This window comes from Bos mutus, chromosome 27 (assembly GCF_027580195.1).
Source record: "Bos mutus isolate GX-2022 chromosome 27, NWIPB_WYAK_1.1, whole genome shotgun sequence".
Lineage (NCBI taxonomy): Eukaryota > Metazoa > Chordata > Mammalia > Artiodactyla > Bovidae > Bos > Bos mutus.
In genome coordinates, this window is record NC_091643.1 from 33,349,608 (window position 1) to 33,361,582 (window position 11,975).

An 11,975-nucleotide genomic window follows, 5' to 3' on the forward strand; every position below is an offset into this window, starting at 1 on the left:
GATCTTCTCAACCCAGGGATGAAACCCAGGTCTCGTGCTTGACAGGTCGATTCTTTACCACTAACACTACCTGGGGAGCCCAAAGGACCTGATTGGAAAGGCCCACCTAAGAAGAGCCAAGGATTCCTTAGATAGACACCAGGAGGTGATCAGTCAGGAGTGTGAAACCCTGGATTCACACTCTTTCCAGCCTTTCAGATGTTGGTGCCACAAACTGGCTACTCTCAACAAGAAACCCAGGGTAAGGACGCTCATCAATTCTATTCATTCAATTCAGCCTCTAAGACATCAATCAGGTAGAGGAGAATGGAGAGAGGTCCAGAGGGAAGACTCCTTCCTGAAGAATAAGAGCTGAAAAGACATTTAAATCTTTTTAATTCTCTGAGAAGAGTGGCATATCTAGCTTAAGGAACTACTATCATACATGTTTGTCTTTACAATTGTGTAGGGATTAAAATTATTGAAGATTAGAAAGACCAGAAATATTAAAATCAGGCTGGGATGCAAATGTTTATTACATCTCTAGTCCATTTTCAATGCTCTTAGAATTGTATTTTCATTACCACCTTTTGAGTTCATTGTCATTTTCCCCAACATCATCATTGCTTTCTAAACTCATATTTATTGGGGCTTCCCTGGTGGCTCAGACAGTAAAGAATCCACCTGCAATGCCGAAGACATTCATAATTATTAGAGTAAAATAATTTATTTTTTCTGCTGTAGAAATTTATAGAACTACAATACACGAAAAAGAGTGAGTCAAGCTCATTTCTTTTGGTGTAATTTTGGTTCTGCCTGAAACATCCTGATAAACTTAGGCAAGTTGATAGACTTTTTTTTTTTTTTTTGCTTACATTTCTTTATCCATGTAGTAGAGATAATAATAGTCTATACTTCAGAAGGTTGTTTTGAAGATTAAGAAAATTCTTTCAAGTAAATCATGGAAAACTGTGCCTGGCACATAGTAAACACTCCCAAAATGTTACCTAATGATATCAATAATGAGAGAACATTGATTTCAAATTTTACGATTTGATTAGTATTGATTCTTCTTTTCCTGTAAAGATTCAACAGGGTTTCAATGTATCTTGCTACTTTGTAAGACTCTTAGTTTGACTCAGAACTAGGCAACATGAGCCACCTTCCCTAAACCCCCTTACCAGGCTCCAGACAAACAGGAAATAAGCATAAGAAAGAAAGCCAGATCTGTTTAATCTGGGGCTTTACAAGATTTTTAAGAACAGATTTTACTACTTAGCACGGTTTGGCAAGAAGGACAGAGTGATCCAGCACCATGTGGGCACACTGACTTCCCCAGAGTTCACAGTGTGAATTCCTTTATGTAAACTATCCAAAATCAGTAAAAAGACACAGCCGTTTGAAAATCTCAGAATCAAAATATATTCCCAATTAGAAAGCAGGATTTGTAGATTTTAAACTCAGCACTTTAACCATCCCGTGGGTGCTCTGATAGCTCAGCAGCCTTAGTCTAAATCCTCTCCTTGGGTCAGTCTCCAGTCCCAGTTCATCTGAGATGCTCTCTGATTCCTGCAGACACAGCACCTTCTTTGATAAAAATAAGATTATTAGCTTTCTTTGTTTGGAGGCAATCAAACACTCTGAGAAGTGAAACAAAGGTGCTAAAGACAGATAATCAGCTAATTGGAGCTTTCTGCACCAAATAACAGAAGAAATTCCAAGAACATTGATTGAGGGGGAGAAATGAGAGAAAGTACTGGAATAGAATTCTCCATTTAAAGAAAATTGTGAGGACAGTATCAATTTGGTTTTGGAACATTGATAATTCTCTCCAAAATCAGAGATAATTGAGAAATTCTCACTCAGACTTTGTACGTTCTTTGAGAGTTTCCTTTTGAGACAGTCAACTGCTCCAAGATGGAAAATCACAAATCACCTTTGATCCCTGCTGATTTTTGTTCTTTACCATCTGTGTGCATGCTCAGTCATATCCAACTCTTTTCGATCCTGTGGACTGTAGCCCACCAGGCTCCTCTGTCCAAGGAATTTTCCAGGCAAGAATACTGGAGTGGGTTGCCATTTCCTACTCCAGGGGATCTTCCCAACTGAGGGATCAAACCTACATCTCTTGTGTCTCCTGCATTGACAGGTGGATTCTTTACCACTCTGCCACCTGGGAAGCCATCTATTTGATAATCTACAAAAAATATTGGTGCCTTCAATCAGTTGAATGAATTTAATGAAATCTATGCAAACTTTACTAGTTCCACTGCATCAAATGGTCTTTTGAATTGTTCGAAATACTGAGAGCACAAAGTAGATAAACTCCTTCTGATAGCTGTATGCGACTTGAGAACAGGAATTTCATTTCATTCATCTCTTAATTTCATAGAATGTAGCTTTGTGCCCTGTACACAATAGTCTGAAATGATCCCTGATGAAACCAGTTAGCCTATGAATAATCAATACTCAGTTTCTGTGCCTAGATCTAGAGGCTCCCAGAACTTCAGAAGAATAGAACAGAATACTTGCAGCAATCAGGCAGTTCACAAAAGGGTTCTTGGGCATCCTTTGGCTTGAGCCTTCCAGATGCTCTAAACCATCAAGACTACATTCCTCAAGCACTTGCATGTATGTATTCTGGCACCCAGAGCACCCCTGCTTCAGGACGCTGCATCACAGTCACCTGTTTGCTCATTCGATGTCATTCAGCGTCACTAGACTGAGTATTTTGAGAGCAGGGACTGGACCTCAGTGTCATTAATAATATTCTTGAGGATAACTATAATCTCCTCATCTAAGTCTCTCAACAGTATTACAGGTAATAAAATTATCCCCATTTTACACTTGAGGACACTAAGGCTTATAGAGAGGGTAAGTAACTTGTTTAAATTCATACAATTTGTAAGTGAGGAACTTTGGGTTCCAATTCAGGACTGTGTTACTTCAAATTTTGTGGTGTCACTTACCAGCCCTTCCTCATTCGTCTCCTGTTTCCCCTTCCTCTCTTCCCCTCCTTCTCCCTTCTTCCATTCCATTCCTTCCCTCCCTCGCTCCTTCCTTCCCTTCCTTTCCTCCTCCTTTCTTTTCCTTCCCTGTTCAATAACTAGCAGCATGGTATCTGGCTCAAAAGTTACACGATGACATTTAATGCATATTCGTTCAAAGAATGACTAGATGATGGATGTTCAAGACAGAATCCACACTGGCCATCATGAGGACGTTATGTCATCTTCCACAGACAACACACACTAATGATCCAAGAATGTGCCATTTTAAACACCTTAAGAAACACATCAAACTACATTTCTTTCTACAGTGACATGTATTTGGCATAAGATGGATCCTTTCAGGTAACATCCTAGGAACTGATTTTAAAGAGCTAGGTTTTATATTCCATGACATGAAAAGGATAAAGTAAAAACCACTAATACCAGCCTTTTTGGTATTCCTTCCACTAGTGATATTGATAGCAAAACCCAAGCACTTGGGGGGTAATAACTCCTAATAATGGACTGCATCACTGACATTAAAAAAATAATAATAAAAACAAGTTTTCTTAAAAATGAGAGATCGAGAGCAAGAGAGAGTGTGCAGGATTCGAACTTATCATAGCCTGATTTTACAGTTTCTTTCACACTTCTTTCCTTTTAATTTATGAAGAGAAAAATCACAGCGATAGATATAAGTTGGCAGTTTTGATCATTAACAGCGAGCTATTGCCCATGGGTCTGCAGTAAAATGTAGTACATATTGATTCCTTTTAACATTAACTATTTTGAGGTTGTGATGGAAAATTACTGTTGAATTGCAGATAACACTAGCTGTGCTCCACAAACGATAAATATTATAAACTGGTTATAAAAGCAGTTAAGGTATTATTACGTTTGTGTCATTAGATTTACTTTACTGACATAAACAGTTCAAAACAACACACATTTATATGTAATTTAAGTACTATCTATTCAACTTACTTTAACAAATAGCACCATACACTGTGCTTTATGCAAATGAAAGAACGCAGGCTTCTTTCAACTCAACTGAACAACCACTGTTCTTCTATGGAACGATTTTCATATCATTTCCATGGCACGCTTTCACAATTAACTTCTTTGTCTGTTAGAGGAATTGCTTCCGCAAAGAGGGGAAGAAAAGAGAAAGAAATAAAGCACAAAGAAGGAATGAAAGAAAGATGGGTTTGTTGCCTTTATATTCTGTGAAACAGATCAAATAAATTTAGAGTCAAGCAGCAGAAAGCTTCCAAGCTGAGGAAGTCTCCTCACTAAGAGGATGAAATCTACATTAAAATCACCCCAACAGCTGTTTCTTCAGTAGCATCTGTTTTAACAGGATGGCCTGTAGGAGGCTCTCAGTGGAGTCATTCTAAGGGCAAACCTCTGGGCGGGTGCCGGGCTCTGTCACCCACACCCTGTGAGGTTCTGAGGCTTTCGCAGAGGCTATTTTTGTGGCAAATAGCCAACATCTCGGCTAGGAAGATTTCATGGGGAAAATGCCTTGCAAATTCAGCCTTTATACATGTTTACGAAGACACTGAATTCTCTTGTGCACAAAGTGAATGAAAAAGGCTTCCTTAATGATTGTAAAAGCCAGTGCATATCTTAGCTCACATTTAACCTTGTGACTGTAAAGAGAAGCACTTACATTCGTTTCACACTCTGATGGCCCTTGTGAGACTGTCTTAGTCTTCTAGTTTTCTGTCTGTAAAGTCTCTAAGGGGATGATTTGGGGCCAGAATCTGCTCCTTATCCTTGAACAGCCTGTCATGAGGTAGCTTGGATACTTCTCAAAGTGGATTCTCATTTGAGAGAAACCAAAGCATGTATTCACTGGAAGGACTGATGCTAAAGTTGAAGCTCCAATACTTTGGCCACCTGATGCCAAGACAGAGCTGACTCATTGGAAAAGACCCTGATGCTGGGAAAGACTGAGGGCAGGAGGAGAAGGGGACGACAGGATGAGATGGTTGGCTGGCATCACTGACGCAATGGACATGAGTTTGGGTAAACTCCAGGAGATAGTAGAGGACAGAAGAGCTTGGCATGCTGCAGTCCATGGGGCCACAAACAGTCAGACATGACTTAGCAACTGAATAACAACAACAAAAACTGTCTTTCATGTCACATGTGAAACCCTGAGTGTTGACAATTTAAGGCATGTCATAGCCATCTTTGCTTGAGGAGAGGGCTCAAGGATGAGTGGCTCCCTAGGTGCGGGAGTAACATATTTTTCTTTACAAAATCCCTCACCTCTGCCAAAGATTGGCTTTTTAAAACAGAAATGGGAACATTGGACTCACGAATGAACACAAATGGTGATGTGTGGATATAATCCATAATTGAAACTCTTTAAAAGAAAATGCTGGGAAATGATGGAAAATATTTGCATAGACAGAATGGCAACAGCAATGTTACTTTTCCAGTCAGAAAGGAAGAGGCTGTATTGAATGATTCAAGAATTCAAATGGAAGCTCCTAGAGGGCAAGATTGGACTTGTTCCTTTCCGGGCAGCATCTCAAAGTCCCAGCACCGGACACACGGTGCTGAACATATAGCATCTATTTGCAATAAAAGATACTGAAGAGAAAATCCGTTGTCTAATTTTTTATAAAATATCACTTTGGCACTGAATAATTACTGTCTTTTGCATATGCAATTTCTTGTTAATGAAACTGTCTTATTTGTTTATTACAAGAACCATGCCTTGTTGATAGTGTCAAGCTCATTTTGACTGGATTCACATGTATTTGATCCTGACTTATGACAGTGGTGGTTTAGTCACTAAGTTGTGTTGCATACATCTTTGTGACCCCATGGACTAGCCCACCAGACTCCTCTGTCCATGGGATTTTCCAGTTAAGAATACTGGAGTGGGTTGCCATTCCCTCCTCCAGGGGATCTTCTTGACCCAGGGATTGAACCCAAATCTCCTGCATTGGCAGGAGCCGGCAGAGCCACCAGGGAAGTCCCCGACTTAGGATAGCGGTTGTCAACTTGAGGACCTGTTGGTGGCTGCTTCCTTCCCAGCACCAGCTTTTTTTTTCTTAAATAATGAAAATTGCAGGGTCCTCATTTGCTCTCTGCCAACTGCTCCATGCTGTTTGACTTCTGAGCTAATGCTGACTTTCCTACATTATTAGAAAGTATGTTCATGGCGTCCTTGAAGCATTTCTTTTGTCCCTGTTCAGTCAGAATGCCCATCGTCAGTTGCCCACTTGGAAATTGCCTTGATAACCTGCTGTCAGCCATTCTCTTTACATGACCAATCTATTGAAACTGAATTTCCATAAGTATGACTTTCCCACCAGTGTACTGACAGTGCTCTGGGCCCTCATTAATGCAGATCATTTTGCCATTTAATTTTAAATATAGCATACAGGGAGAATTGCCTAGGAACTGGATATCATATCAATGACAAGCCTGACCACAGCTCAGAGAAGCAGAATCCTCTACCGTCAGCCAGGCCCTGAGTTCTCAATTAGAATTTCACGGAAGAAACCAGAATTGGTCCTGTAACAGTCACTCTCTCCTTTTCTCTCCACTGGTGTTTTTCTGTATATTCTACTTTCTGTCACAGCTTCTGTCTTCTCTCACCTCACCAACCAGCAGGGACAAGGGATGTGAAACAAACTTCTAAACTGTCATGATCACAAGTAAGTAGCCTCATCAGTCTTCATTCAGACTGCAGCTGCCCGAGGGTCTCCATTCTAAGAGACAAGTAATCTTTAGAATTCTCCAGTGGTCAGAAGGACTCAGGTTGGGCATGGTGCTTATGACAAGCATTATACTTCTTACTTCTATTTATTAAGATATCTATCTATCTTTCTTTCATCCATTTATTTTCTGTGTTATGTTGGATGCCAGGATGGGGAAATGGGTCCTAGGAAAACATTTAGTATGTTTAAAAATATATATATAAGTAGACGGAAATTTTTAAACAGGAGAGAGAGGGATCAATGGTAAAGCAATGGATCCTAATTCTGATTGGGGAGACAGAGAAGAAATAGAAAAGAGAAAATAAGAACATCTTCTAAATTTCACAATCACCTGCTAACCTATAACAGCAGTTTTCTGGTCTTATTAAGAAGTTAAAAGGATTCCATATACATGGAATCTAGAAAAATGGTACTGATAAACCTATCCACAAGGAAGGAATGGAGATGTAGATGTAAAGAATGGGCTTATGGACACAGTAGGGGAAGGAGAGGGTGGAATAAATTGAGAAAGTAGCATTGACGTATATACACTACCGTGAGTAAAGCAGATAGCTAGTGGGACTCTGCCGTATAACACAGGGAGCCCAGCCTGGCACGCTATGATGACCTAGAGGGGTGGGGCAGGAGGGGGGCTCAGGAAGGATGGATATATATATATATATATATATATATATACATATATATATATACATACATACACACACACACACACATATATATATATATAGTTATGATAGATTCACATGGTTGTATGGCAGAAACCAACACATCATTGTAAAGCAATTCTCTTCCAATTAAAAATTAAAAATATAATAATTGCTTAAAAAATTGGAAAGGAAAATAAGACAAAGATGATCTTTCTCAAATAGGAAAAATGAAATCAAAGATTTGAGATGCCCACCCCCAAGAATGGTAGATGAAATTTTACATGTTAAAAAAAATAAAAAGATAAAGCCATGGTTATGTACAATCAATAGAGAATGCCATTCCAAATGGAAACTTTTCCAAATAATTGACGGTAAGGCTTCATGAAACACAACCCTTTTTTTTTTTTTTTTAAATTTTAACTAAATGTGATGGAACTCTTCTTAAAGTGCAAGGACATGTCCCAACTTTCTTAATCAGAAAACACTGAACATAATTTAACCTTTCCTTGCTGCCCTGGGGTTATCGCTCCGAACGACAGCTACTGCATTTTGCAATAAAACAATGATTCCCTTGGTGATGGCTGAGTGCACACACAGCTGTCCGACATGACACAAAGTGAGTCCCGACTCCTGATCTTTTAGGACTTAATTTGATTTCATTTATTTTAAATGTAGGCTTTTAGTTATTTGTTTTGACTTTTAGATGGATCTTGCTTATAGCAAAGTCCCGCACATGCAGTTTGCTGTGGACTGGTAAACCATATCCCCATATGCACATATACACACATAACACATAACTCTGTGTGTGTGTGTGTGTATGTGTGTGTATCCATGTAGGCTTCGCAGGTGGTGTAGTGGTAAAGAATCTGCCTGACAAAGCAGGAGACTCAGGAGATGTAGGTTTGATCCTGAATCAGGAAGATCACCTGGAATAGGAAACAGCAAACAACACCCCACGCCATCCCAGTATTTTTGCCTGGGAAATCCCATGGACAGAGGAGCCTGGTGGGCTACAGTCCATGGGGCCACAAAGAGCTGGACATGACTGAAGACACACACACACACACACACACACACACACGGACACATATTTATTCATACATAAATACATTACTTAAATAAAATTTGGTTCTAAAAGGCTTTTGTATTAATAAATGCAGAGATCTTAGTGTGTACTTTTGTGGTATACACTTTATTCAAAAATCCTGGTGGTTTCTCTATTCTTTCTAACTTTTAACTACATTCCACAACAAAACTTCTCAAAAGTAAGGGAGCACAAGATTCATCTAGGGAATCCTGCTAAAAATATAGATTCTGATTCTCCCAGTCTGGGCACGAGCCTAAGATCCTGCATTTCTCACAAGCATCCAGGATCACACTCTGAGGGACAAGATTTGAGATTCTTTTAGCTAGCGAGGTAAAGTGACCCAGATCAGGAATTAGTCCAGTCTGGCCCAGCACCCATTTTTATATGGCCTGTGAGCTTAGAAAAGTTTTTTTACAGTTTTAAATGTTTGGGAAAAAATAAAGAGAAGATTGTGTGACAGATGGCCATGATGCGAATTCCAAGTGTTTAAGTGCCTATCAATGGTGGTTTACTGGAATACAACCATACTCATGTAACTGCTTCTGTACCACTACAGAGGAGTTGCATCAGCCAGCATGACCCCAAAGCCTAAAATGTTTCATCTCTAGCCCTTCAGAGAAGTGGTTTGCAACCCAAGGTCTGGATGACAATACTTCATATTTGAATAGCACTTTGTAAATTACAGAGAGTTTTTTATCTCCTTTGGTCCTGAGGTGTCACAGGTAATGCTGGTGTGGGCCACCCTGTGGGTTAGCAGAGTGTTCTGGGCTCAAGGATGCTCTACTGGGAGGAGACTGCTACAAAGTCTCATAGGGTAGCGTATCGCCTAGAAGAGATCCATCAAAGATAACAGCATGAACACAGGCAAATTACATGGCGGACAAGCAGAGATTCCAGGACAGAGCATAATGTCAAGTGTTTTCCATTGCAGCACAAGGTGGTAGGCTGGCAGAACTGTTGTAATGACAGTTCCAATTACTTTTCTTCAACTACATTTTTTTCAAAATTAATGTATTTTCAACCATTTCAATATAAATGATGACCTTTTATTCTGATGATAAGAAAATATCCTTTAAAATGATAAAGGAGGTCAAAAAACATCTCAATGAACATTTTCTCCCAAAGTTTTAATACCTAAATCAAAATGAAAACAGCAGAATTCACATCAAATGAGAAACATCTATTCATCTTCTAGACTCAAAGAAGGTTTACCGGCTTTTTTTCTAAATGCTTATTTGATATAAAAGACATTCCATTAAAAACCCTAAACTGCACTTCTTGGACTTAAAGGGCAGCTTTCAAAATAATAGTAAGGCTTGGGCTCATCACTTGTTATTATAAAAGAGATTTTAGATCCACTGAAAATATTTGTTTAAATTATCCTTTAATTATTTAAAAATATTTCTTAATGGTTTATATGGTCTAATACAATATTTTCTCTTCCAATCTGTGATCTATATAATTTAAACATGATGGTTTTACAAATAAGAATGAACCATGGGAACGAAATCATTTCTTTATTAAAATTGTGGAGGTAGTTTTGTCTTTATGTCAGCAAGGAGTGTTTTGGATTTAGTCTCTTTCATTTCCCACCAGCAGAACTAAGAAAACAAGAGAATCCTGAGCTTTGGAATGGAAGCATCATAGGCAACACAAATCCTCCTTCATTTCATCAAAAATCTCTCTACTCTCTGTAAGGTTTCACATCAGATTTATCCTTCATTGGATGACATGTTAAAATTTATTACACTGAAATGTGACTACAAAGAAAATGGAAATCAAAGCAGTAGAGACTAAAAGTTTGGCCAATCAAAATACACCTTTTAGTCTTATGGACTCTGTGGGAGAGGGAGAGGGTGGGAAGATTTGGGAGAATGGCATTGAAACATGTAAAATATCATGTATGAAACGAGATGCCAGTCCAGGTTCAATGCACAATACTGGATGCTTGGGGCTAGTGCACTGGGATGACCCAGAGGGATGGTATGGGGAGGGAGGAGGGAGGAGGGTTCAGGATGGGGAGCACATGTATACCTGTGATGGATTCATTTTGATATTTGGCAAAACTAATACAATTATGTAAAGTTTAAAAATAAAATAAAATTAAAAAAATAAAATAAAAACCAACATTACTGGGAATATGTTGACAGCCAAATTGTTAGTGAAAATTTCTGTTGTTGGGATTGAGTTCTTTTGTTTTCAGCACTCTTTCAGGAAAGAATGTTACAGCGTTACCTTGAAGAACCAGTTGTTTACTTAAACACAATCAGATAGTTTTTATCAAGCCTCTTGGACTTGTTTTTTAGCAACAGCATTCTCATGCTTGAGATGTTCTTGATATCCTGTTAGAATCTGACCTGAGTAATTGGCATTGACACTTCTGAATCTCAAAATTGGCCAGTTTTTGACATAATTACCTTCCTAAAATATATATTTTTTATTTCCTCATAATCTGCTTCCTGCTGTTTTTCAAATGTGCTTCCTTATTCACTTCCTAGAGAAAATGAAGGGCCTATTGTCTGACTGCAGTCTCTCGCGGGCTTTTTCCATCAGTGCTATGCCAAAGTCATTCAGTTCCAGGGAGCTGTTTCCTCCGCCTGGAATTCTTCCATCCTTCTCTCTCTCTTATCCTCTCCCATCCTAGTCCAATCACTCCATGCCTCATGTGGTAGAGACTGACAAGTTGTTTACCAAACACAGCATTTCCCTTTTCCTTCTGGACACAAGCTAGATTACATTCCTCAGCCCTCTGCCAATTAAGTGCTGTCATGTTACTAGGTTCTAGCCAATGGAATATGGACAGAAGTGATGCAGGTCATTCCCAGTCCTACCTGCCCCATAGAAAAACACAAGCCTACCCTTCTCTGCCTTCCCGCAAATGTACTTCCATCTATTTGTGATCTCTCAACATGGAAAGAACCTGGGTCCTTATGTTGCCACTTAGAAGAAAGCTACCCAGGAGAGATGCCCTTCAAGGAATACCCATTTAGGGTCACTGTGCAAATAAAAAATAAATATTATGAAGGTAGGAAAGACAGTGAGACTTTAGTCCCCGTTAATGGCTTAAAAACAGCAAAGATGATTGTCTTATCATTTTTGTGGGTCAGGAATGCAGAGATGATTTAGTTGACTGCCTGTGGCTCAAGAACTGTCATGAAATTGCAGTCAGCCCACAGTCAGATCTGAGGACCTACGTGAAGGCTCCTGTTAGTGGAAGAAGGGAGCATCTGCTTCCAAAGTTACTCACAGGGCGGGCTGTTGGAAGGTCGTGGCTCTTTTGCTCTGTGAGCATCTCCAATGAGTGCTCTCATGATGTGGCTGCCCAGTTCCCAAAGAACAAACAATGGGACAGAGTGAGAGTGGAAGAGGGATGGAGGGACAGAGGGGGAGAGAGGGAGGTCACCTAAGATGGAACCAGTCATTTCAAAACCTAAGCCCAGAGACATCCCTCATGGTCCAGTGGCTAAAACTCTGCACTCCCAATGCAAGGGTCCCGGGTTGGAACCCTGGTCAGGGAATTAGATCCCAC